The 26576-nt window shown below is 40.4% G+C and overlaps 1 long non-coding RNA gene across 1 annotated transcript; it reads left to right on the forward strand.

The window, feature by feature from the left end:
• The first annotated feature begins 321 nt into the window (after positions 1 to 321).
• Positions 322 to 17074, forward strand: LOC122555482 (uncharacterized). Its single transcript, XR_015758792.1, has 6 exons — positions 322 to 408; positions 942 to 1041; positions 12704 to 12770; positions 14475 to 14587; positions 14730 to 14794; positions 16967 to 17074. It is a non-coding gene; the product is annotated as an uncharacterized LOC122555482 (long non-coding RNA).
• Positions 17075 to 26576: the final 9502 nt, after the last annotated feature.

The following is a 26576-nucleotide window of genomic DNA, read 5'->3' on the forward strand; positions in this document are numbered from 1 at the left end:
AACTCGATCTTCAGAAAATGATCTTAGTCTCTGGAATACTAGACCAGAAACATCACCTCTATGTCATTGCCTCTTCTATATTAAAGGTCATTTTCACTTTGAATTTGCTTACTCTTCTTCTATTCTCTGAAATGTACTTGGGTGAGGTCATATCTCTGTTTGCCAGGAGAGTGACAGAGGCAAATGAGCTCTGCTGTTTGAAACAGTGCCCAGTACATATCACTTAATGAACTGCACATAGCGAACCGTTCTCACTTGTTTTATCTTGATTTCTCTGGTACTTGTTGCTGCAGATAAAAGTGAAATTGTTCAATACCTGCAGTTTGGAGAGGAATTGGCAACTGCTGGTGTATGCGCTTGCTGGTATTTTTAGTGGGTTTTGATGGAAAGGTTGTAATCTGATCAACGGTAAACACAATCATGATAACAGCTTTGCCGCTACTGCTGGCGCTGGGGTATTGATTCTGCACTACCGGACTGTTTGATGTCGCCTTAGAGCATTCAGGCAGGAAAAACAATTATTGACTGATTTCACCATGCGTACAATGTGCAGTGGAGAGGCTGGTGGCAGAGATATGCAGAAACGGTCTTTGTGTTCATTCAGCGTCAGACAGTAACTTGACACAGGAGCCAGTACAGCTGCTTTAATTTATGGTCTTCAACTCCATGAAACATGATAAAAGATTACACGTTGCATTGGTTAGGAGACTTAACACTTTAAAGAGCATAATTATGAGGGGGGAAAGCAAATTGACAGAAATAGATGAAAGTAATATGTCAAATGCCAGTAAAGGTTGTCATTGTGATCCTCAGAACGACTGTGTACATGACCTGAAAGTACTACTTTGTTTAATGATGAGAACAGTTCATGTCCTGGCAATACATAACTTGCAAATAATATACCTAGTCATCTTTTTTTTTGTCTATTCTTTAATTCTTAGATGACCTGACAGATGCATTACCCTACACTGGGAAAACTGACACATCCTGCCACAGGATCGATACAGCTACCAATGGATGAGTAACCATAAAAAAACTAAGGTAAACCCAACTATTGCACAATGATATATATCTTACATTGGATTGACTTGACTTGTTTATTCACCATGAGATCTTATTTCTTCAGGATGTTGTTTTTCATGCAATTTTATCCTTCCTTTGGCTTCCTGCCTCCAGTTTGGTGGCCCTTTTTGCGTTGTCTTTATCTTAGGTCAAAAATCAGTAGCTCAGCACCATACTAACAAGGCAATCACAAGATAGTAGCTAAATTATGCTGTTCTTATGTTTTTAACAATATTAAGGAGAAGGATTTCATTAATTCAATTCATTTTTCAGAACAATCTACATAGACTGTTACCAACTGAAACGTGGCCTAACTTTAGCTGAGATGCATCCAGATAACAATGTTCAAATGTACTGCATCACGTCTCTACAAAGTGCTTCAATGTCAGTGGTAGCAAGGGAAGATTACATGGGAGCAGTCAGTCAGGTAAACCACCAGATTGTGCAAAATGGTGGTGGGGTGGTTTTTGGGTGTGGGAAATAGGTGACAAAAAATTTGGAAGCTACATGGACAGAAATACAATCCTCCACATACAACAAAATTCATCAAAGATGGAAGAGCATAACTTTCTACAGTGCAGGATTGAACTGTTTTACCATCCAATATCTCTATGGTGACGTTAACCTTCATCTTGAAGAAAAATCATGTATCACCATTGAAGCTTAGATTCAAATCAAATTACTTCCATTAATATGATTTATTGCCTCTGAGCAATGTTTAAACTTGAATTAGAAGGACAAACTGAATAATAGGATGAATGTAAATGGATTGTATATGCTACCAATTTTGATTTGAAATGGCCTGTATTTTAGAAAGTATCTTTTAATGCATAATGATAGTGAAGAAGCATGTCCATTAACAGATAGTGCCTTCTTGTCCCAACGGCAGCAACTTGCATTTATATAGCAGCTTTAAAGTATTAAAATGTCCCATGATGCTTCACATGCATTATATCAAATAAATTTGATAATGAGCGCAAAGGAGATGATATTGAAAATGATAGAAGTGTCACCAAAGAAGTACGTTTTAATGATCACAGGAGAATGGAGAGAGAGAGAGAGAGAGAGATTTAGGAATGGAACTCAAGATGTTTGTGCCTAGACAATTGAAGGCACAGCCCCAATAGCAGAGGGATGCACAGGAGGACAGAATTGGATGCGTGCAGGGATCTCAAAACTTTATGGGCTGGAGATGGTTGCAGATGTAGAAATACCTGGCATAAACAGGAAATGCTGGAAACACTCAATTGGATATCGAAATAGAGAAATTTAATTAAACTTTTGGGGCAATGACTCTTCATCAGGGAGGTGCTACTCCATGGAGGGATTTGAAAGCAAAGTGCAAAAATGAAAACTGCAGCATTGTTTGATGAGGAGACAATGGTAGATCAGTGAGCACAGGAGCAATAGGTAAATAGAACTTAGTGGAATTAGGAAATATATAGCAAGGCTTTGAATAATTGCAAATTTATCAAGTATGATAGATTGGAGACCTACCAGGAATAATGGCCAGTAACAATTGTGCCACACAAATGCCAGGCTATGGCCAACACTAATAAGAGACAATCTAACCATCACCCCTTGACATTCAATGGCATTACCATCACTGTCCCCCACTGTCCACATCCTGGGGGTTATCATTGATCAGAAACTCAGCTGGATTCACCACATAAACACAATTGCTACAAGACCAAGTCAGATGCTAAAAATACTGCGGTGAGTAACTCACCTCCTGACTCCCAAAGCGTATCCAACATGGCACAAGTCAGGAGTGTGATGGAATACACCCCCCCACCCCACACTTGCCTGGATCAGTGTAGCTCCAACAACATTCAAAAAGCTTTCTAAACCCATGACCACTTCCATCTAGAAGGACAAGGGCAACAGGTATATGGGAGCACGATCACCTTCAAGTTCCTCTCCACTCCCAATCCTATGTTGGAAATATATTGCTGTTCCTTCATTGTCACTGGGTCAAAATCCTGGAATTCCATCCCTAATGGTATTCTGGGTCAATCCGCAGCAGATGGACTGCAGCTGTACAAGATGACAGCTCACCACCATCTTCTCAAGGTCAACTAGGGACGGGCATTAAATGCTGGCCAGCCAGCGACGGCAACATGCCACAAGTGGATAAAAACAAAGTTGTGTTTCGTGTTGACAAAGGTCTGAACGTACATTTCTGCAGAAGAACTTCACCAGATGACATTTCATAGATAAAAATGTGCAGTATAGTAATGCAGTGGCTATCTGATTTGAAACTTAAATTTGAGTCAAGAACAATAGCAAGTTTGTGAATGGGTTGCTTCAGCCTCAGACATTTGGCAGGGAGTGGAATGAGATGGTGGCGAGGGAATGAGGTGTGACTGGAACTGAAGACATAACCAAAATATTTACCAACTCATATGCAGCTTCCCACTTTACAATCAAATCAGTGCAACACTGACCCAGCCTTTCTTAATTGACTCTTGCTCAATCATGTCATGCTGCATTACGCTGCAATTTGCAGTATACAAACTGTGTAAAAGGCTCAGGTGCGCTTTATAATGATCAAGAATGAAAGTGGTTCATGCATCCTTGTTAAATGATCTTGGGAGGCAAAGTGTATTCAAATGGAAACAGTACAATCAGACACTACTTACAATAAATGCATTACCTCACCAACCCTTACGACATGTCTTAGCACAATGTTAACACAGACATATGACATGACTTCATTCCATACTTGCAGTTCTCCTCACTGAAGATGTCTACGGACCAAGCTAATAAATTTTGACAAGTGAGATGTGTTACGTTCAAAGGTGAAATTTATGGGTGTTATTTCAAGGTTGTGTCCTCCACACTTTAAAAAAAAAGTTAATAATTTATAGTTTGAACATTGGATAAGACCAAATACTTTTCAATTCTTCAGAAACATATATCTTATGTATCATATTCATTTGTTGTGATGTGTTAAATAATACAACTATATGAAGTTGTCCTTCACTAAAACAATGAACAGTCCCCAAAACACTAATTTGGGTATGTTCTCTGAATTACATTGGATTACTCGCATAGAGTCCTAAATAGATTTGAAGCAAAAGGCTAGAGGGTGTTGGAACACTTTTCAGTATCCCTGTGTTAGGGAGCAGAAAAAGCAACCAAAGTCTTAAATCCTGATCATGAGACGTCTTTCTGTGTGAAGGAATTTGGCTCTGCTGTGATGTCTCCTGTTGACACTGTTGAGGTTAACACTGAGATTTTTATCAGAAAAGAAAAGGTACATTTTATCATCTCAGAGGAGTGCCAGTGATGTCAATAGGCAGCTGACCAACAGCCTTTTGTTTACAGATACCTTTGGGACTGGCGTTCTTTTTCTCGCTGTCCAGAACTAACTCCCATGTACTTTGACATTATTTGTTTAATAGAGCTCAGCTTTACCAATCCAAAAACACCTTTATCAATCCAAAAGAAAGTACAATTATATTTGTAGTCATTTATAGCATTATTGATTTTCTTATTAAAGTATTGTTTTCTGAACAAAGAATACAATATCATTAAGTTAGCTTTTGAAGTGTGGATGATTATGTTACTGTTCCAAAAAATATTTAATCAGATAACATTTAAACACCTGTCAGGGAAAAGCAAGCAAAGCATTATGAATGGTTGTGATTACATGTTATCTGTAAACTCTGGAGGCTTGTGTGGTAAGGGGTACAATCTGCTCTTTTGTTTCCTTATTATCACAATTGTTCTGTGATTGTAACTCGCTAAACTAGCTGCTGTTTGCAGTTTTTGATGTTAAAGAAAGTTTGTTTTCCCACTAACACTTCACTGCTTGTTTGCTTTGTGGTGGTTGGGCTGATGGTTCAACGTTGCCAATCCAGCAGCGTTGCTGTTCCGGAACACAGTGAGTCCACATGGAAATGATTCGAGGTTGACGGTTTTCTTCAAAGTGTTTGATTTACAATAAAGCACGCAGGACTTCCTTGCCCAAAGACTTTACTTCCTTGATCCTATAGTTATTGCATGGCCAGCATGGAAAATTAGTCAAAACAAGCAAGGTTGAATCACTGCTTACCTCAGACATCATTTTTATTGTGTGTAGCCTTTGTTAGCAAAAGGTAAGGTCACTGGTTAAACTGTTTGTTTATCCTGAAGAAAGCTGGGGTTCAATTAACACAATTACCAAGTTCTTCTAAGCATTGAAACACCAAACTATTTTTAGGTGTAGAGTGACCATTTTTCAACCTAGCTACATTTTAAAAAATTTAGTCTTGAGAAATGGGCATCACTGGTTGGGTCCATTTATTGCCCATCCCTAGCTGCCTTTAAGAAAGTGATGGTGAACCGACATGAATCATATAAATATTACATGATAAAAAATGGTCAATATGTATTCATTAGATTCAATGGTATTCAATGTCAATGTTCAGTGCTATAGTTCCAAATTACAGTTCCTCATTCTCTTTACAATATCTATGATTTGCATTCATGAATTTTGCAATCAATATATAAAGGAATTCTGTACCTTTCAACACTTCAAAGGAGCAGGAGCAGTTTTTACATTATGCATGCCACACTAGTACAATTTTACTTATTATAACTCAAGAAAACCAAAACTAACATCTACAGAAAAGTAAATACAAAAAGTTTGGAACTGTTCTATGTCAGCTATGTAAAATGGAGCATAGCAAAATGGCAGCCATGCTTAATTATTCTCGCCCCAAAGTTCACAGATTAGTAGCTCAAATCTTTTGGGAGGTTTGTTTTTGTGGTCTGTCACTTTAAATTGATTTAAAATGAAAAGAAATTGACAATATATTACAGCCAATTGAAAATAAACAATGTGTGTTGAATATAATTCCCCATTGCTGCCACACACTAATGTAATCCTCACTGCCTTTCATTAATATTTACAATCCAAGTCTCTTCCTTCCCTTTAATGAATATAAAAGATCTTATGGCTTGGAGTGAAAGAAAGTTGGGTGGGCGGATTAGGATGGAGTGGTCCACTTTCTGGACAATGTTTATTCATGATACCTACATTAAAATAGATGAATTAGTCATTTGTCGCAGCACTTTTTCTTACCATAAAGTAAAGTGGTTTCTACGTTTAATGACAGTTACGTTTAATGACAGTAACTCGAGTTCAAGACTAATTCAATAGCTGTCAGCAGCTTTGTAACTTCCTGTTGATTTGCATTCCATCCAAATAGTTTATTGTCTTTAATTCCCTCCAATCTCTTTTTCTTCGGCTAATCTTTTATTTTGTTTCTTTCTATCATTTCCTTGGCTGGGTGTTTGTTGTTGCTGAGAAAACTATGGTTTATATATTTTTACAAGTTTTGACCCGTCCCAAAGTATCCGATTGCAACCAGCAAGAGAATCTGTGATGTGTGTGACAGGACAAGCAAGGGAGTGACTCTTCAACAAATCAGATTGAAGTATCCTCACTGAGACACATTAGGGTTGGAATGATACAAAAGAGCTGCCAAAATAGAGAGAAAAACCTGCATCTCAAATTATCTGGAAGAAACTAGAGACAGAGAGAGAGGGAAGGACAGAGAGAGAGAAAAACACATTGTAAAGAAGCTAATGATTTGCTGAGTAACTGGGTAGATTAAAGTGCTGCAGCTACAGAATCAGAATTCCAGAATCTGCACTCTGTCCCATAATGTGCTGCCCAGCTGAGTGTACCTTTAACTATTCAATTACATAAGCTATCAAAGCTACTCAATTCTGATTTTGAAGCTTAAACCTCGTCAACTTGGCAAGAGAAATTTTCAAGCAAGTAAAGGGTCTGCAATAATAATGGACTGAGCTGACTTTAGCTTTTATAAATGTCTTTTATCTGTACCTATTTAATCCCTTTGTATCTGCATTTTATCCAACAAACCTATCCAATTTTAAGTTAGAAATTGCGTACTAATTGTGCAATAAATTAAACTTTAATTTTGTTTTCCAGCTACAATATTGTTGCTGGATATTTTAAATTGTGAATACACATGAAAAAAATACTAAGAGACTAGATAACAAGTGTGAAAACGTACTGGTTCACTGATTAAACTGTAGCCATGCTTGATGGTCATGAAATAGGTGTTCAACATTGGAACAACAACAGAAATTGTGTGAGGTGCTGGCAGCCTTTCCAGCTACAGTCTCCTTGGAGGGAGAGTGGAGTTCGGCTCAAACATGACTAACAGACAGCATGTGCATTGCTGCTTACACCCATGGGGGAAAAAATGGTCACTGGCATTGGATATCAGATGTGAAAGATCTCCCTCACCAATAGCTTGCACACTCACATGCAACCTTAAACATCAGCAATGATAAACTCAACTTGATCCTTCAGCACTTCACTGAATGCAGCAAAGGATACTCCAGCTTGTTTCTTTGGCAGGGAAATATGAATGGGCCATGAGAGGGAAGATGGAGAAAGAAGCTATGGGATTTGAGGCTTAACTTTTTTTTTAACAACTCACACCATCTCTGCTAGCCACAGTCCCACAAGCATCTGTTTCTAAGGCTGTACCTGCACAGTTGTATATGGTGCAGTCTTTGGTGGGGTTCTCGTGGCTTCTAAAGCCCAGGGGATGATGGCCAAGAGCATCTCAGGAGGCAAACAGTAGATATGAGGAGCTTTTCTTTTCTCCCAGCTGAAGCCTTAAGAGGTGAACATTAGCATAGCAAGTAGAAAAAAAAGTAAAATAATTTGGTTGCACAACCAAACTCGGTGATGGAGAGAGCATATTTGGAGGATAGTGCTGAAGGAATTAGTTTGTAAAAGACACAAAAATGATATAAAAGCTTTGCCTGTTGAAAAGCTTTGAAAACCACAGGTTTGAAACTATTTTCTTCCTTCAGACTTGGGATAAGTGCCAAGTCATATCTTAAATTACATTCCAAATGTATGAACACAGAGTAGGAACAGGCTATTCAACACCTTGAGCTGACTTTGCAACTAAATAAGATAATGGCAATCCTGATTTTAACCTCAATCTGTGTCGAGTGTTTATGATATATTAAATCAGAATGTTTTCTCACTAAAGGAAACTTACTAATTTGCATTTCAGTGTGTCAAAATAGTTATGCATCTTGAAAATTATTTCCCTTTGATATTAACTGATATGTGGATGGCACAATTGACACAAAGAGATTGCTTGGACCCCAAAAATTCCCAATATTTATCAATGATTTAGATGAGGGAATTGAGTACAATTTTTTCAAGTTCACCGATGACAGAAAACTAGATGGGAGTCTAAGTGGTGAGGAGGGTGTAAAGAGATTTTAGATCAATGTGGACAGTTAGAGTGAGTATAGAAATGTGTGACAGATGCAGTACAACATGGATAAATGTGAATTTGTCCACTTCAGCAGGCAAAGTATACAATACAAAATAATAAAACACAGGAACAGGCACTTTGGTTGATCAAGCCTATGCCAAATCCTAATCCTTAGTTACAATTGCTGTTTATTACCCATTTATGGTTTCTATCCCTCAGCTCACTTCCTGTTCATGTGTCTGTCAAGATACACCTTAAACCTTGTGAATGTGCATGTTTCCACCATCTCTGCTGGCAGTGTGTCCCAGGCACCCACCACTCTCTGGGTGAAAAGGTTTCCACGCATTTCTCCCCGAAACCTTTCCACTCTCACCTTGAACTTGTGCCCTCTTGTAGTTGACCTTTCCAACCTGGAAAGAAAGCCTCTGACTATCCACCCTCTCTATGCCTAGCATAATTCTGTAGACCTCTATCAGGTCGCCCCTCAGCCTTTGTCTTTCCAGTGAAAGTAATGTGGGTTTATCCAACCTCTCCTCACAACCAAAACCCTCCAGACCAGGCAACATCCTGGTGAACTTTCTCTGCACCCTCTCTGCACCATCTATTTCCTTCTGGTAGAGAGACGACCAGACTTGCTATATTCCAAATGAGGTTAAATTAGTTTTATACAGCTGCAACTTAATTTGCCAATTTTTATTTTCAAAGCCCCAGCCAATAAAGACAAACATGCTCTATGCTTTCTTGACCATCTTATCTATCTGTGTTGCTGCTTTCAGGCACCTGTGGACCTATATGACCAGCTTCTTTTGAATCTCAATGCTCCTAAAGATTCTGACATTAATTGGATAACTCGCAACTGAATTTGATCTTCCAAAATGCATCACCTTTTTTTCTGGATTAAACTCCACCTGCCATTTCACTGCACCAATCTGCAATCTATCTATATCCCACTGTGTCCTTTCATAATCCTTCTCACTATCTGCAACTCACCATTTTTGGTGTTATCCATAAACTTACTAATCAGGCCACTTATATTTTCTACCAGGTCATTTATGTATATTACAAACAACAAAGATCCCACACTGATCCCTGTGGAATACCACTGGTTACTGATCCCTATTCTGAAAAGCATCCTACCAATGTTACTCTCTATCTTCTATGATGAATCGAGTTCTGTATCCATCGGGCCAACATACACCAGATCCCAAGAGACTCTACCTTTTGTACCAGTCTACCATGAGGTGCATTATCAAATGCCTCACTAAAGTCCATGTAGACAGCATCCACTGCCCTTTGCTGATCAATCATTCTTGATACCTCCTCAAATAACTCAATCAGGTTGGTGAGACATGACCTTCCTCGCACAGATCCATTTTGTATATCAATCACAAGTCCATTCACTTCCAAGTGTGATTAAACCCTGTCTCTCAGTATCTTCTCCAACAGCATTCCCACCATGAACATCAGGCTAACCGACCAGTAATTATCTGTTTTCTTTCTTAAAGAAAGGAACAACATTGGTCACTCTACGGTCCTCTGCAAGCTCACCTGAGGCCAAAGAGGATGCAAAGATTAGATTACATTTGAGAGTAGATTACTTAGTGTGGAAACAAGCCCTTCGACCCAACAAGTCCACACCAACCCTTCGAAAAGCAACCGACCCAGACCCATTCCCCTACATTTACCCCTTCACCTAACACTACGGGCAATTTAGCATGGCCAATTCACCTGACCTGCACATTTTTGGACCATGGGAGGAAACCGGAGCAAACCCACGCAGACACGGGGAGAATGTGCAAACTCCACGCAGACAGTTGCCTGAGGTGGGAATTGAACCTAGGTCTCTGGCGCTGTGAGGTAGCAGTGCTAACCACTGTGCCACCGTGCTGCCCATATGGATATCTGTTAAGGCCCCAACTATTTCATCCTTTACCTCTCACAGTTTAAGCTGGGATAGGTCTCATTTGTCCCTGGGGACTTGACTACCTTAATGCATTTCAAGACATCCAACACTTCCTCCTTCGTTATGTTGACCTGCCTAAGAGTATTCATAAAATCCTCCCTTAACCTCAACATCTCTTTCTTTGGTGAAGACCAATGTAAAGTACTTATTAAAACCTAACTTAATTCATCTAGCTCAACACATAACCTCCCTCTTTTATCCTTGAATGGGCCTACTGTTTTCCTAGCTACCATCTTGCTCCTAATATATTTATAAAGTGCCTTGGTATTTTCCTTACCCCTGTTGGCCAAGGACATTTCATAGCTCCTTTCAGTCTTCCTAGCTTCTCATTTGAGGTTCTTCCTCCTTTCTCTATATTCTTCAAATACTTTGTTTTTAATTGAACTGACCTTTGCTTCCTTTTCTTTGACTGAGCTGATAATTTCCCCTGTCATCCCAGGTTTCTGAATCCTGCCATTCCTTTCCTTCATTTTCACAGGAACATGCCTGGCCTGAAGAGATTTGCAGAGCTTAAAGTTGATAGATTGAGAAATGATAACGTAAAACAGGAAACCAAAGAACTGCTGGTGCTGAAAATTAGAAACAAACTCAGAAATTGCAGAAGCAAATCAGTAGATCTGGCAGCCCCTTTGGAAAGAAAGCAGAATTAACGCTTTGGGTCTGGTGACCCTTCTACAGAATTGATTGTAGCTAGGAAAATGTTGATATATATTTGGAAGATGGGCGGGGTGAAGGGGGGGAGTAAAGAATGGGTGGAGAAGGAATCCAGAGAGAGAAAAACAGTTGGGCAGGCATTGGAGTGGGTAAAGGTCAGCCTAGGATAATGAATAGGGGCTAACGTGGACCTTAGTGATTGACAAAATATTGTTAGTGGTAGCAGCCCTATGTGATGATAAGGCCTAATTTGAGGAGGTTGAGGTAAGGATAGGGGAGAAGGTACTCAGGTCCTAAAATTACTGAACTTGATACTAAGTTCAGAGAGCTGCAGCATTGCCAAGTGGAAAATGAGGTGCTGCTCTTCCAGCTTGCACTGAGCTTTCTGGAGTATTGCAGCAAGCCTGAGACAGAGATATTGGCCAGTGATGTGTTGAAATAGCAGGCAACCAGAAGCTCAGGGTCGTTTTTGCAGCAAAGCGGTCACCCAGACTGCACTTCACCTCCCCAAAGTAAAACAGGACCTGGATGTCCTTGTACACAGGTCATTCCACGCAAGCATGCAGCAAGCAGTTAGGAAGACAAGCGGTATGTTGACTTTCATTGCAAGTGGCTGAAGTAAGACTTCATTGCTCTTGTACTCAAAGCAATGGGCAAGGCACACAAAGTTTAGATACACCGCCATGGGAAGATACCTTGACCATTATACACAACTCTGTCTCCTCAACATCTGTGACTGGTCCCAGCAATCCTGTCAAATATATCTGTGTTCCAGGGTTCTACACTGATTCTCATTCTTGGCTCTACTGATGTACAGGAAATGGTCACATCTCCTGCTGGTACTTTCAGTGCTAAAGAGGTGCCAGCCTCTGGTTGCCAGGCAGAATGCAGAGGCAGGCCAGCTACCCTGCAGAAGAAGTTCCAGTTGGGAATTCCCCTGCAGGAGGCAGGAACCCCAATGGTGATCAACAGGAAGCCTGATTGGGATTTAATCCTGACAGGCTCCTGGACGTGGCTGTGAATGCATTCCCACCAACTCTCCAGATAGTGGAAGGGCTGACTGCAGCAACTTTTCAATTCTGACACAGGAAACCAAAGTCCTCTCCTCCCTCCTTTCTTTCTTCTTGCTGTTTGCCTTTGTCTTTCTGGTCTTATTTACTCCTGCTCGTCTTTTTGACTTATGACACAAAGACAAATCAAGCTGTCTGCAACTTCAGTATCCTAGTTGGCGCTGTGTTGAGCTTCAACTCCACTGGTGATTGTCATGGAAATCTAATTTGTTCATTAATGACACTTAGGTATCTTTTATCTTTACCTGGTCTGCATGTGATTTCAGATCCACAGAAATAGCCAAGACTACCAAACAGTGCAATTTAGGATGTGCAATAAATACCAGCCATGCCAGTGATGCTTACATTCCCATGTAGGAACATTAAAGTTAGAATTCTTGTTCAAGAAGAAGCCCAGGAATTGGATTTACATGTTCTCTGAATGCACATAAACAATTCTTAAACGTTCAGGAACTCCTCATCCTTTACCTTTGAAAGCATTTCAAAAGCAAAGCAGTTGGATCCCAAAACACTTTAGAAGCCTGAAATGACCATCTCACGAAAGCCCACAAAGAAAAGCAAACTGAAATGACACAGTTACATAGATACCACATGTAAATGGTTTCAGTGGTTCTCTACAATGAGTTATAGAAATTTTTTTTTGCATCTCACCTCAATATGCTGAGCAACCAGTATGTTTTCTCACACAGATGAGGAACACTGAAATGACCCAATCCTTCTCCATAAGGAGAGATGAAGAATAGACCATTATTGGAGGTAAGGATTGCTTTAAATGCCACTGCAAGTAACTGTTCTCAACACGGTAAGCTGAGAAAGTACCTTAACTGGCATTTCAAGGGTAAACAGGCGCAGGTTTTACAAATGGATCTTTATTTAAGTGCAGAATATATTTTCATCTATGTTAATGACACTGAATGAGTGCCTGAACCAATGGGAATAGGGTGTACTTCCAACCTTGTTCTGTCATGAGAGGCTGCTCTGCAGAATTCTACTTGGGGGCGCCTGTGCTACATCCAGAAAATTGACAAAATGCAGACCAATTTCTCCTTCACTAAATTTGTTGCTAACACTTTGAAAACGTCAAGTGTCACTCACAGATAGTAACACCAACATACTGCTCGGAGACATTGAACAAACAATCTAAGTATGTTTTATAAATACCCATATTCTTACAGAACTGTTGCTTTTCATGCTTTTCCTGTGTGACACCCTCATCAGTAGACTGAGATACTGATCTCGAATGAAAACATCTGATAAGCGGGTCACTGCCACTATAAGCCTTTGAAAGGAGAAGAAACAATTGTAACACTTAGAAGCTGGGGTGTTACCAAATATGCTTGTATTTCATGTTCCTGTTCATGAAATTTTGCTTATCTTCTATCTCGTCTTAAATTTCTTAAAGAAAGCATCACGTCATTTAACCCACAAATAAAGAAACAAATGAAGCCTGCACACATTTGTAGTTGCTTGTAGTTAACTGTGATATGCCGTACAGTTTTACTGACATTTGGTAAAAGAGTGAAAGGTCATGAGCAGTTGCAGTAACTTTCCACCCCAATAATAATTGAAATACTCAAAATGGCCATTATGTGATATTTTTCCTGTATTGTTTTAAAGAACTGTCCTTAATTGATGGTGGCGTGGAGGGTTGGGGGAGTGTAGAAGTTGGTGATAGGCAACCCCACTACTCTATACACTCTCACACACACACATACATACACACCCTTACATGCTCACACAGACCCTCTCTCATACATAAGCTCTCTCTCGGACACACACACATCCACCCCCACACTTACACCCACACACACACCCTCTCACAGTTTATAGTCTGTCACACTCATGCACACACTCTACTAAGCACGCACAGACACACACACACACTCAAAAGCATGCACATACATACTCGCACTCTCTCACACACACACATTCTCTTTCTCCCCCTCACATGTGTGCATACACACGTGGGGTGAATTTATATTTGCAGAATTGTATTTGCAGAAACATTCTATTTTGCTCAAAAAGCAGACAATCTGCAGGCAGTCAATGCAGGCAGTCAACATGTGACATTTTATAAAATTCCTATTTTGGAAGTAGAACTAGTCTGACTCAAGAATGAAATGCAGACAGACTCTAGCCTCACAACTTTAATACATTGTCTGAGTTGAGATGTCACTTTTAATAAAACCTTAAGTTATCTTACGAATGTGAAAAAATATTTTTATTTAAGCGGTGTGATGTCTTAAGTCTCTACATACTAAACCCTAAAGATGAATCCAAGGAAAGAGAACTTCCACAAGAGTTTATGCATTATTCAAACTTTTGAAAGACATTATGAAACTATCTGGCACTGTTAAGACATATCCTTTTTTGGGCTTAGATTATACATTGAATCTAGATTTACAATTTCTATGAACAGCTAATCAACAACGGTCTTTTCTCTTATTCTTGCTTTTGAAGGTTCCGCCTTGGATATCCATTGGATTAGTCCATTCTGTTATCATGATTCCATGGGTGAATTTGCCCTTTTGATATGGCTCCTGAAGGGTTATGCAAGACCACCAGGCTCCTGGGTAAGGAGGGAAGAACTGCCTCCCTGTTTTACTCAACCACCCTTTGGCAGGTTACAATAAGATTAATTTGTAAAAGATCCTTTCACTTGCTGACCAAGGAGCAGAAACAACCTTAAGTTAACAATTAATTTGATCTCAACAGATCTAACAGCAGATGGCTTATCTGGGACTTTATCCACACACCTTGTTAATGGCTACAGCCTGAGGGTAAGCAGAAGTCAATGAATTAGCCATCTGTTCTATTACACATGCCCCCAGACCCACCTGAAAATAGGTCAGCTGGGGAGCAATAGATTTCCTCCCTTAGCCCCAAGTTATTGGTCTTCACTTAATCAGACTTCTTTCAATAAAGCAGAGCATTAACCAAAGTAGGCTGAGAGACGAAATCACTTCCAATCTTTCTCCAATTCAATATACCCTTTAACACTAATTGTTAATTTTAGTTGGTCAATCAACTTTTATATACTCATGTAAGGGATATGGATGCTGCTGGCTGACCAGCATTTATTGTCGATCCCTAATTATCCTTAAGAAGATCAACTGTCATCTCAAGCCATTGCAATCTGTTAGTGCACAATGCTGTTCAGGAGGGAATTTTAAGATTTTGACCAAACAATAGCAAAGAAAATCACACAACATCAGGTTATAATCCAACAGGTTTATTTGCAAGCACTAACTTTCGGAGCGCTGCTCCTTCATCAGGTGGTTGTGGAGTATAAGATCGTAGAACACAGAATTAGATTAGATTGTGGAAACAGGCCCTTCGGTCCAACCAGTCCACACCGACCCTCCGAAGAGGATCCCACACATACCCATTTCCCTCTGATTAATTGACCTAACACTATGGGGCAATTTAGCATGGCCAATTCACCTGATCTGTACATCTTTTGGATTGTGGGAGGAAACCGGAGCACCTGGAGGAAACCCATGCAGACACAGGGAGAATGTGCAAACTCCAAACAGACAGTCACCCGAGGATGGAATCGAACCTGGGACCCTGGTGCTGTGAGGCAGCAGTGCTAACAACTGAGCCACTGCGCCACCCAAATGTCTATAATGTGATGTAACTGAAATGGTATATTGAAAAAAGACCTAGATTGTTTGTTAAGTGTTTCATCTTTTAGAATGGACATGCGGTTTCTGGTCTTTCATATTTAAGTCCCAGAACATTCTTAAAGTTACATTCTCAAGTGAACTTTAACAATAGGTGCCATGTTGGCCCAGATAATGCATTGAAGGATTGAGGTGCCCTGTGTGAGGCTGTCTGTGCTCCAATGTTCAGACTGATTCTATTTCTAAAAAAGGGATTTACAGAATCTTACATGGATTCATGCAACTTTAGAGCAAAATAAAATGTAATCTGCAAGTACAAATTCACGCCAAAAACTTGTGTGTGTGTGTGTGTGTGAGTGTTTGTATGTGTGCATGTGAGTGTGTGTGTGCGGTGGGTGTATGAGTGTATCTGAGAGAATGTGTGTATGTGTATGACTTTGAGTGTAAAGGGGTGTGAGAGGGTGCATGTGTACATCTGACAGTGGGAGTGTATCTGTGAGCATATGAGAGAGACCTTGTGTATGAGAGAGGGCCTGCATGAGTGTATTGGTTTGTGTGCGTGCGTGTGTATGTGTGTCTGTGTGTGTGTAGTGCAGTGGGGTCACCTGTGGTGTGACATGAACCCAAGATCCTGGTTGAGGCCATACCCAACTGAAACCAACATGCCCAGTCTAAAAGATAAGTGACTTAACAAATAATCCAGGTCTTTTTTCAATGTATCATTTCAGTTACATCACACTGTAGACTTTTGGTATAAATTCTGTGTCCTACGATCTTATACTCCGCAACCACCTGGTGCTCTCAGCGGCGCTCCAAAAGCTAGTGCTTCCAAATAAACCTGTTGGTCTATAACTTGGTGTTGTGTGATTTTTAACTTCATACACCCCAGTCCAACACCTTCAAATCAGAAATAGCAAAGAAAGTATGATATATTTTCAAGTCAGAATGGTGAGTTACTTGCAGGTGGTAGTATTTCCATTATGTGCTGACTTTTTTCTTTGATTTGATTTGATACATTATTGTCATTTTTACCTAGGTGCAGTGAAAAGTTTTGTTTTGTGTGCAGTGCAGACAGATTATATCATGAGAAATGCACAATGGAAATAGAACGGAGTGAGGAATATAATGTTACGGTTGCAGAGAAGGTGCACAAAGAGCAAGGTCAACATTAAATTTGAAATTTGAGAGGCTCATTCAGAAGTCTTGAATCTGTCTTGAATCTTCCAGATGGTAGTGGCCGTGGTTTTGCAAAAGTTATGTTTGAGGAGCCTTGGTGAATTTCTGCACAGATTTTTTACCTCTGCTTCTTTATTTCCTTATACGCAGTACTTCTGAGATTCGAGAATAAGGTTCCAGACACGTTATTGAACATGGCCTGAAATCCCAAATACAATCAGTCAGTTATTTTAAAAATCAATTCAAGATGTGTTTAATAAATATGTGCTCTGTTCTATGCTTTTGAAATTTCTGCGTGTTTAATGTACATACAGCCTAGGCATTCATCACAATCACAGTAATTTCCTTGTTTGAGACAAAATCAACATTCTTTGAATACTTGAACTGATTAGTGCATGTTTTAAATCACATTATTCAGAGCTGCAACATTCACTTCGAACAAACTTGTATCATTCCTGTAATCTTTCCACGTGGATTCCTTTATACCTTAAACTATCCAGTTCCTGGGTTTGTAATCTCCTCCAGTGACACTGGGATGTTTGCTTCTGAGATGACTTTCTTTACACATTTTGTTCACTAAACGTCTGAGACAGGCTGAAAATCAACAACATCTATATTTGTTGTGATGACGGAAGACTTATGATTGTTATTATTCATGGACACCTTGAACATGAATATTCAAAACACTGATTTAGAGTCTTTGAGTAAAAGAGAGATACAGCACTGAAACAGACTCATTGCTCCAACTCATCCACACCAACCAAATATCCTAAACTGAGATTCTGTAATAAGGTCCGGAAGCCTTATTAAACACGGCCAGAAAATCCAATGCGGTCAGTCATTTCTTTAAAAAAACACTATTTAACATAGGTTCAATGAATAGCTGATAGTGGCTCAGTGGTTAGCACTGCTGCCTCACAGTGCTGGGGAACTGAGTTTGATTCCAGCCTCAGGTGATTGTCTGAATGGAGTTTGTATATTCTCCCCACGTCTGCATGGGTTTCCTCTGGGTGCTCTGGATTCCTCCCACATCCAAAGATATATAGACTGGGTTGATTAGCCATGGGAAATGCAGGGTTACTGGGGTAGGGTATGGGCTATGTCTAGGTTGAATGCTTTTGGAGGGTTGGTGCAGACATGATAGACTGCTTCCACATGTAGGGATCCTATGATCAGACCCCACCTGGCCCATATCCCTCTCAACCCTTCCCATTCATGTACCTGTCCAGATGTCTTTTAGATGTTGTAGTTGTACCTGCCTCCACCACTTCCTCTGACTGCTTATTCTATACTCAGACCACTTTCTGTGTGAAAATATCTGCCCCTCAGGTTCCCCTCTCACCTTAAACCCACACCCTCAGTTTTGGACTCACCTAGTCTGGGTAAAAAAGAACCCTGATTATTTACCCTATCCATGCTCCTCATGATTTTATAAACCTCTATAAGATCACCTCTCAGTCTCCAGTACTCCAGAGAAAAAAAACCCAGCTTATTTAGCGTCTCCCTATAGCTGAAATCCTCCAATCCTGGCAACATCCTTATAGATGTTTTCTGAATACTTTCAAGTTTAACAACATCTTTTCTATAGTGAGGAAACCACATTTATTAAAAGCTACAAAAAAGATTATTATTGCAAAAAATAAATATTATTGAATTCGTTCTCAGGCAAGAACTGTGGTCACCTTTTTGTATCCATGCAATTTTTTTCATAAGGAAGGTTCAATACTTCATTACCAATTTGACCATGGAGAGCACTATTGCTGTCTTCACAAGCCTGTTTTTATATACATTTTGCTCGGAGTTATTACATTTCAATTCAAAGTGAGAATTAGGTTTCCAACTGTGATTAAATATACTCCTAGCAGCTTTATCAAATAACTTGTCTCCAAGATCAAGCCATTAGTGGGTCAGTACATCAATTCGTGTGACACTCTGCTTTCCTATTGGAAGCAGAAAGATTTGTTTCCCAATTGAATGATGCTGGGTTGTCAGCCAAACCTTTCCCATTTTCAGTATTTTTGTATCTTGCAAAGAGAAATATTCACATAAAGCCTTTTCTTTAATGTCCAGATGAAATTTTCTCCAGGATTGCAAACACCAGTGTCCTTGAGATTAATCTTTAATACATAAAGATTTGTGGCCAATCCTGCAGGGTTGGCTGAGCCAGAGGTGCCCACATTTGTGAGTGAATAAAAGAAAAACCCTTACAAGAATTCAGGAAACATTTTCCCCACCCACGCTCAAGTATACGGATAACTAATAAACTACCTACAGCCACCTCTATTGATGTCACAAGAGACTGAGTTAAACTCCTTATGGTGTTCTACTTGTTTTTATGGGAGGGTTGGCAGTGTGACAGGCCATCAGACTTTGCAGAATTTTGTTTTGCCACAAACAGTACTTGTTAAAAAAAATTGTTCATGGGGTGTTGACATCATTAGCCAGGTTAGTTATTTATTGCCCATCCTGAATTGCCATTGAAAAGATGAGATGTTTTCTTGAACTTTTGCAGTCCCTGCATAAGTACATTCACAGCTCGATTAGAAAGGGAGTTCTTAGATTTTGACCAAGCAAAAGAGAACAAATGGTAACATAAGTTTGAATTCAGAGTGTGCAATGGAGCAGGGAGCTATTTGATTTCGATGATCCCATGAATCTGCTTCCCTTCTCGTTCTAGGTGATTGAGGTTGCAGATTTGGAAGGTACTGTTTAAGGACTATCAGTAAGTTGGTGCAGTATATCATGTCATCGGTAATCACCTGCTATGGTGCTCAAGTAGTGGAGGGATTAAATGCTGTAGTTGGTGGTGGGGGTGACAATCAAACAGGCTGCCTTATTCAAATTTGTTGAGTGTTGTTGCAGCCACCCTCAACCAGATAAGTAGAGAGTATTACAATGCAGATGGAGTTTTATGCTTCATCAGGAATGGACTCATTAACTTGATTGAGTTTTTTGAATAAGTAATGAATGTAGTAAGTAATTAAGTATTGATGATGGCAGAGCGGTGAACATGATCTATATGGACTTCAGTAAAGTGTTCAACAAGGTTTCTCATGGTGGACTAGTTAGCAAGATTAGATAACATGGAATTCAGGGAGAACTAGCCATTTGGATACAGAACTGGCTCAAAGGTAGAAGACAGAGGGTGGTGGTGGGTTGCCACTGGAGGCCCCTGATCAGTGGTGTGCCACAGGGATCAATGCTGTCTGCTGCTTTTTTGTCATTTAGATAAATGATTTGCATGTGAACATAGGAGGTATAGTCAGTAAGCTTTCAGATGACACCAAAATTGGAGGTGTAGTGGACAGCGAAGAAGGTTACCTCAGAGTACAATGGGATTTTGATCAGGTGGGTCAGTGGGCTAAAGAGTGGCAGATGGAGTTAATTTAGATAAATGTGAGGTGCTGCATTTTGGAAAGGCACATCACGGCAGGATCTATACACGTAATCGTAAGGTCCTGGGGAGTGTTGCTGAACAAAGAGATATTGGAGTGCAGGTTCATAGTTCCGTGAAGGCAGAGCTGCAAGTCGATAGGATAGTGAAGAAGGCGTTTGGTTATGCTTTCCTTTATTGATCAGAGCATTGAGTATAGGAGTTGCGAGATCATGTTGCAGCTGTACAGGACAATGATTAGGCCACTTTTGGAATATTGCATGCAATTCTGGTCTCCCTCCTATCAGAAGGATGCTGTGAAACTTGAAAGGGTTCAGAAAAGATTTACAAGAATGTTGTCAGGGTTGGAGGATTTGAGCTAAAGAGAGAGGCTGAATAGGCTGGAGCAGATTTCCCTGGAGTGTTGGAGACTGAGGGGTGACCTTACAGAGATTTATAAAATCATGAGGGGAATGGATAGGGCAAAAAGGCAAGGTCTTTTCCCTGGGTGGGAGCATTTAAGGTGAGAGAGGAAAGATTTAAATGGTACTTTGGGGCAACATTTTCATGTGGGAGGTGGTGTGTGCATGGAATGAGCTGCCAGAGGAAGTGGTAGAGGCTGGGACAGTTACAGCATTTAAAACATATCTGGATGGGTATATGAATAGGAAGGGTTTAGAAGGATATATGTCAAGTGCTGGCAAATGGTACTAGATCAGGTTACAATATTTGGTCAGCATGGACAAATTGGACTGAAGGGTCTGTTTCCATACTGGACATCTCTATGACTCTGTGACTTGATAATTGGCAGATGGGAAGGGAACATAAAATTAAGCATGATTCCATGAATGCCTTACCTGGAGCCTATTTGCCCACTTTAACCAGAGTACAATTTTATACATGGCAGATGAAACATTGGGAAGCTCACTCACCCTTGTGCTTATTAAGGTCCTTAAATGACCAATTAATGGCATCTTAAGGCACTCTTTTTGCCTTGCAGCAATATCTTTCATTCACTGTATGGAGGAGTGAACCCACCTTCAAGCCCACCAGGTCTAATTCCTCAAGCAGTTGGCATGAAAGGGGAATATTCCCTTGTTGGGTCCCTCTGGGTTTATTAGAGGCTCCCAAAATCTCACTCCTTACTTTTCTTCACTTTGCTTTCTTAGTATACCCCATCCCTTACTCCTCTCATTCTTCACTGGGGCTTCTTAGCCCTGCTCCACCAAGAATCACCAACCAACATCACCACCCCCATCCCCCACTCTGCCCCAAACATACATTTCTATTCCACTCTAGCAATGGTCTCTTGCGGTGCCTCCCACAGTCCTGTAATGGCTGGCATTTCTTGATGGAAGAACTTCCTCCTGTAATGGGGAATGCTCTTCTCCTCCACCAACTTAACACCTATCTGAGTGTTAAATACATGCTCGCCATCTGCTACAGCCAAAATGCAATTTCCTTTGACATAATGATCAGAGGAGCAGGAACTGCAGCAATACATTCCTGATTTGTACTGCAAACATGTTGAAAGCCCTTGAAGAGTCAGGCAGCAAGGTACTCTCATAGTGGACAGGCAGGAGGTTGGAAGAACACAGCAAGCCAGGGGCAGCATCAGGAAGTGGAGAAATCGACCCGAAAGATTGACTTCTCCACCTCCTGATGCTGCCTGGCTTGCTGTGTTCTTCCAACCTCCTGCCTGTCTACTTTGGATTCCAGCATCTGCAGTTTTTTTGTCTCTAACCTAGTGAGGTAGTCATGAGAGAATTCCTGACTGCAGCCATAGTATTTGTAAAGCTGGTCCAGTTCTGTGTCTGGCCAATGGTAACTCCCTTGATGTTGATTATAGGTGTTTCAGTGATAGTAACATCAGGAATATCAAGGGAAGACGGTTAGATTCTCTCTTGATAGGGGTGGTAATTTTTTGACAGTTCTGTGGCACAAATGTTAACTGTTACTTATTAATTTAAAGGAGAATGTTATTCCTGTCGAGCTACATGCAGACTCTTGGTTATCTCAGGATCTGCCTATGGAACTGAATGCTGCACAATTTGTTATTTTCCAAATGTCAGACATTATGTTGAAGGAAAGGTCATTAAGAAAGCAGTTGATTTTGACTCGGACATTACCTTGAAGAATTCTTGTAGTGATGTCCCTGAAGCTGAGGGGTTTACATTCCAACCACATCAACCATTTTATTTTGTGATAGATATGACTCCAGGCTATGGAGTCTTGTTCCTTAATTCATATTGACATCATTTTTACAATTTTTACTATGCAACACCAGGTCACTGTTTTCTTTGATATCAAGGTCAGTCACTCTCACCTCATTTCAGACTTCGTATCATTAGAATGAATATTTCAAGGATAGATTTCCTTGTATAATTTATTTTGTGCAATTTTGCATCAAGTATTATTATCAAAAGAATCACTATTTTCAGAAAATAAAAGTTTATTTTTTTAAAGCTGATGTACACACTGAAAACTGAATGATGAAGTGTTACATATGAATTATACTGTGCAAGCGGCAACAATGCATAAGTCACGAGTGACAATGCTTCAAGTGAGTTATATGAGTTGGGATAATGAGTGTAATGTAAATTATACTGAACAGTTCATCATTTAACATTCTATTTATATGATACTTAAATATATTACTTTTGGCCTTGAACTCCACCTTTAGTACTGAAATGTCAGCACTTGAAAAAAATGATCCTATACAAAATACAAAGTGAGATGTAAAATTTTCTAATCTTCTTCAGTAAGTTGCTTATTAGTAGTTTGTGTTTTTAGTGCTTGAAGAACAATGCATCTTTTATACATCTTTCATGAGGAAGAAAGATCACAGGGAATGAGGCTTTAGCATGACTAACATTACATTTGTAATGTTTGCTGTTTGACAGTTATTTATTCTGAATCAAGCTTTGGAATATGAGGCATTGAATACTGATTAAGAACAGTTAATTGTGGATGCAAAGAATATGTCTTTTCTTGGAAAGCTGACTTGTGATGTTCCATTAAAGGTTAATGGAACTGAGCAGCTTAAGTTGGGAAAGTACACAAACCAGATCTAGGTGGCATGGTGGTTTACTAGTTAGCACAGCTGTCTCACAGTGCCAGGGACCAGATTTGATACCAGCCTCGGGCAACTGTCTGTGTGGAATTTGCACATTCTCCCCATGTCTTTGTAGGTTTCCTCTTGGTGCTCTGTTTTCTTCCCACAGTCTAAGAAAGTACAGGTTAGGTGAATTAGCCATGCTAAAACATTGCCCATAATGTTCAGGGATGTATACGTTAGGTGCATTAATCAGCAGTAAATGTAGAGTAATAGGGTAGGGGAATGGGTCTGCGTGGAATACTCTTTGGAGGTTCAGTGTGGGGTGTGGGCTTGTTGGGTCAAATAGCCTGCTTCCACATTGTAGGGATTCTATGATGAGACCTAGTCTAAAATGTTGTTCACACCAGAGAGTGAATTCAGTTTGCTAAAATTAGTTCATTATCCCTGCAACAAAAGAAAGTAAACTCAGCTGAGGTTTCCATTCCTTCTTGCTGGAATATTTGAATGCAATTTGATTGTATATATGTATCTCACACTACCTATGGATGTGGTTAATCAGAGATGTGACTTCACCTATCATTGGTTAGTGGTGTGCCTGTTTTGTTCTTTTGTTGTGTGCTAAAATGTACACATCCTCTGAAAACCATGTTGGAACATTCTGCCTTCCAGTTCCCCCCCCCCCCCCCCCCGCCCCACCCTATAATCATATGACACTGGCATCATCATTCCATATTCTGTTGATGTTTCATGACTCTACATCTCCACCCAAATCTTTATTCCCTCATGAACATTTTTCTACCTGCTGGGTGGAGTTCACTCATCATGTCATTTAATCCTTTCAGGTCCTGCCTGCCTTATATAACAGAGGAACACTCAAGTCAAAGAAAGGAAAAGCTTAGAGTATTAAAGTTCTCAGGATAAGTCCATAACCAAATCAGGAGGTGGTCAAATACCATGGGGTTTAGCCCTGTAATCTGAGATCTCTCTATTAACTTTCTCCTGCATCATTTTGAATTTGAAGACTTTAAGCCTTAATTAATGGAAGGATGAAACAACCTTAGCAAGTGGGTGGGGAAGGAGGTAGAGATTTTTCCAGATATGCTGGGTTTCTGTTTCTCAGAATTTTATCAAAAATTATGACAATGAAAGCAAGTGTAGGTTATGATCTAGGCCCTGAAATTTCCCCAGATTTTCAGCACAGAATGATGTCTGATGATAGATTTTTTGATTACTTGGTGTATTTTGTTCCAATCCTCTTATGATTCAGACCAACCTGTTAAGTTTGGTTATAGGTTGGTTAGGGGTGAGTAAAATTTAGTTTAAATCAGGTAAAGTTTGGGAATCCATATCATGACTAATAAGAATAATGTGCTGAAAGTGTGTTGCTAGAAAAGCGCAGCAGGTCAGGCAGCAGCCAAGGAACAGGAGAATCGACGTTTCGGGCATAAGCCCTTCTTCAGGAATGAGGAAAGTGTGTCCAGCAGGCTAAAATAAAAGGTAGGGAGGAGGGACTTGGGGGAGGGGCTTTGGAAATGCGATAGGTGGAGGGAGGTCAAGGTGAGGGTGATAAGCCGGAGTGGGGTGGGGGCGGAGAGGTCAGGAAGATGATTGCAGGTTAGGAAGGCGGTGCTGAGTTCGAAGGATTTTACTGGGACAAGGTGGGGGGAGGGGAAATGAGGAAACTGGAGAAATCTGAGTTCATTCCTTGTGGTTGGAGGGTTCCCATGTAGAAGATGAGGCGCTCTTCCTCCAACCGTCGTGTTGTTATGGCAACACGACGGTTGGAGGAAGAGCGCCTCATCTTCTGCCTGGGAACCCTCCAACCACAAGGAATGAACTCAGATTTCTCCAGTTTCCTCATTTCCCCTCCCCCCACCTTGTCCCAGTCAAATCCCTCGAACTCAGCACCGCCTTCCTAACCTGCAATCATCTTCCTGACCTCTCCACCCCCACCCCACTCCGGCTTATCACCCTCACCTTGACCTCCCTCCACCTATCGCATTTCCAAAGCTCCTCCCCCAAGTCCCTCCTCCCTACCTTTTATCTTAGCCTGCTGGACACACTTTCCTCATTCCTGAAGAAGGGCTTAAGACCGAAACGTCGATTCTCCTGTTCCTTGGATGCTGCCTGACCTGCTGCCCTTTTCCAGCAACACACTTTCAGCTCTGATCTCCAGCATCTGCAGCCCTCACTTTCTCCCCTAATAAGAATAATGTGACAAGATTCCATGTTTCTGAAGAACCAAATGTAAACCTCACTATACCAAATTGAGAAAGTAAAACAATGTCGATCTTATATTCTAATATCCAAAATCAGCATGAGGCAAATCTTGTCTAAACATAACAACCAGTACATTATAAGCCAGATGCAACAAATACAATCTATGGATCCAATTACAATCGACCCTGCTGTCAGAATGTACTGTGATTCACAAAATTCTCATTAAAATTAATATTTTTCTCCAGAGGAAATTTACTTTTCACTGTCAAAGACTTTGCTTCTTAACTCCCTCTGATGCCAGTCTGACTTGGAATGCCAAAACATTTGCTTTCTGCCTGTGCTTCAATGAGTCTTCCTGACTGTGCTCTTACACTGAATCCCTTGCAAACCTTCAGCTTTTACTCAGCTTTACAAAGGCCTTTCCCAGTCCTGCTTACATGGGAGCTGCACACAGCACCAATTCACTGCATGGAACCTCTCCTTTTATTCCTCTGCCAGTTTACCTCTTGGTAGTCTCCATCCAGTCAGTCAGGAGCTACCTCCTTGCTTTCTGGACCCTGTCATTTTGGATTTTGGTTTCTCAGCTTCTTCTGGTCTCTTGGGTTATTTCTCTCATAACCCTCAGGATCCTTCTTCAACTTTGACCACCTTTGGATCCAAATTTTCAAAACCCCGAAGCATTCAGCTGGCTCTTTTGTGCTCTTTTCACAGAGCCTATGATTCTGGTTTTAATGGTAGATCAATGCACTCCTAGTGACCAGGGCTGTTTGGTTCATTGAACAGTAAAAAAGGAAAGGCAAAGAGAATGCACAGCTTGTCAGCCTCTCATGCTTATGCAATGAACATGCACTGGGAACCCTGGGGCAATTAGAGATCCCTGCTCAGACAGACCCACCCAACCTAAGAGATAGATAAGTCATAATTTTGCAACAGTTCATCCTTTACCATTGACACTGCCTTAGTCTCCAAGGTTTCATCCTCTGATTTTGCTCCCAAAACATACCACCCCCATACCCCATGTCCCCATTCCCCATCCCCTTCTCCATTCTCCTTTCTTACTTTCACCCTCTTCTTAAAACAGCACCCTTTTGATCAAATGTCTTTTAGTT

Source organism: Chiloscyllium plagiosum, unplaced genomic scaffold (assembly GCF_037043375.1).
Source record: "Chiloscyllium plagiosum isolate Xiang-an unplaced genomic scaffold, Cpla_swu_hap1 HiC_scaffold_1, whole genome shotgun sequence".
Lineage (NCBI taxonomy): Eukaryota > Metazoa > Chordata > Chondrichthyes > Orectolobiformes > Hemiscylliidae > Chiloscyllium > Chiloscyllium plagiosum.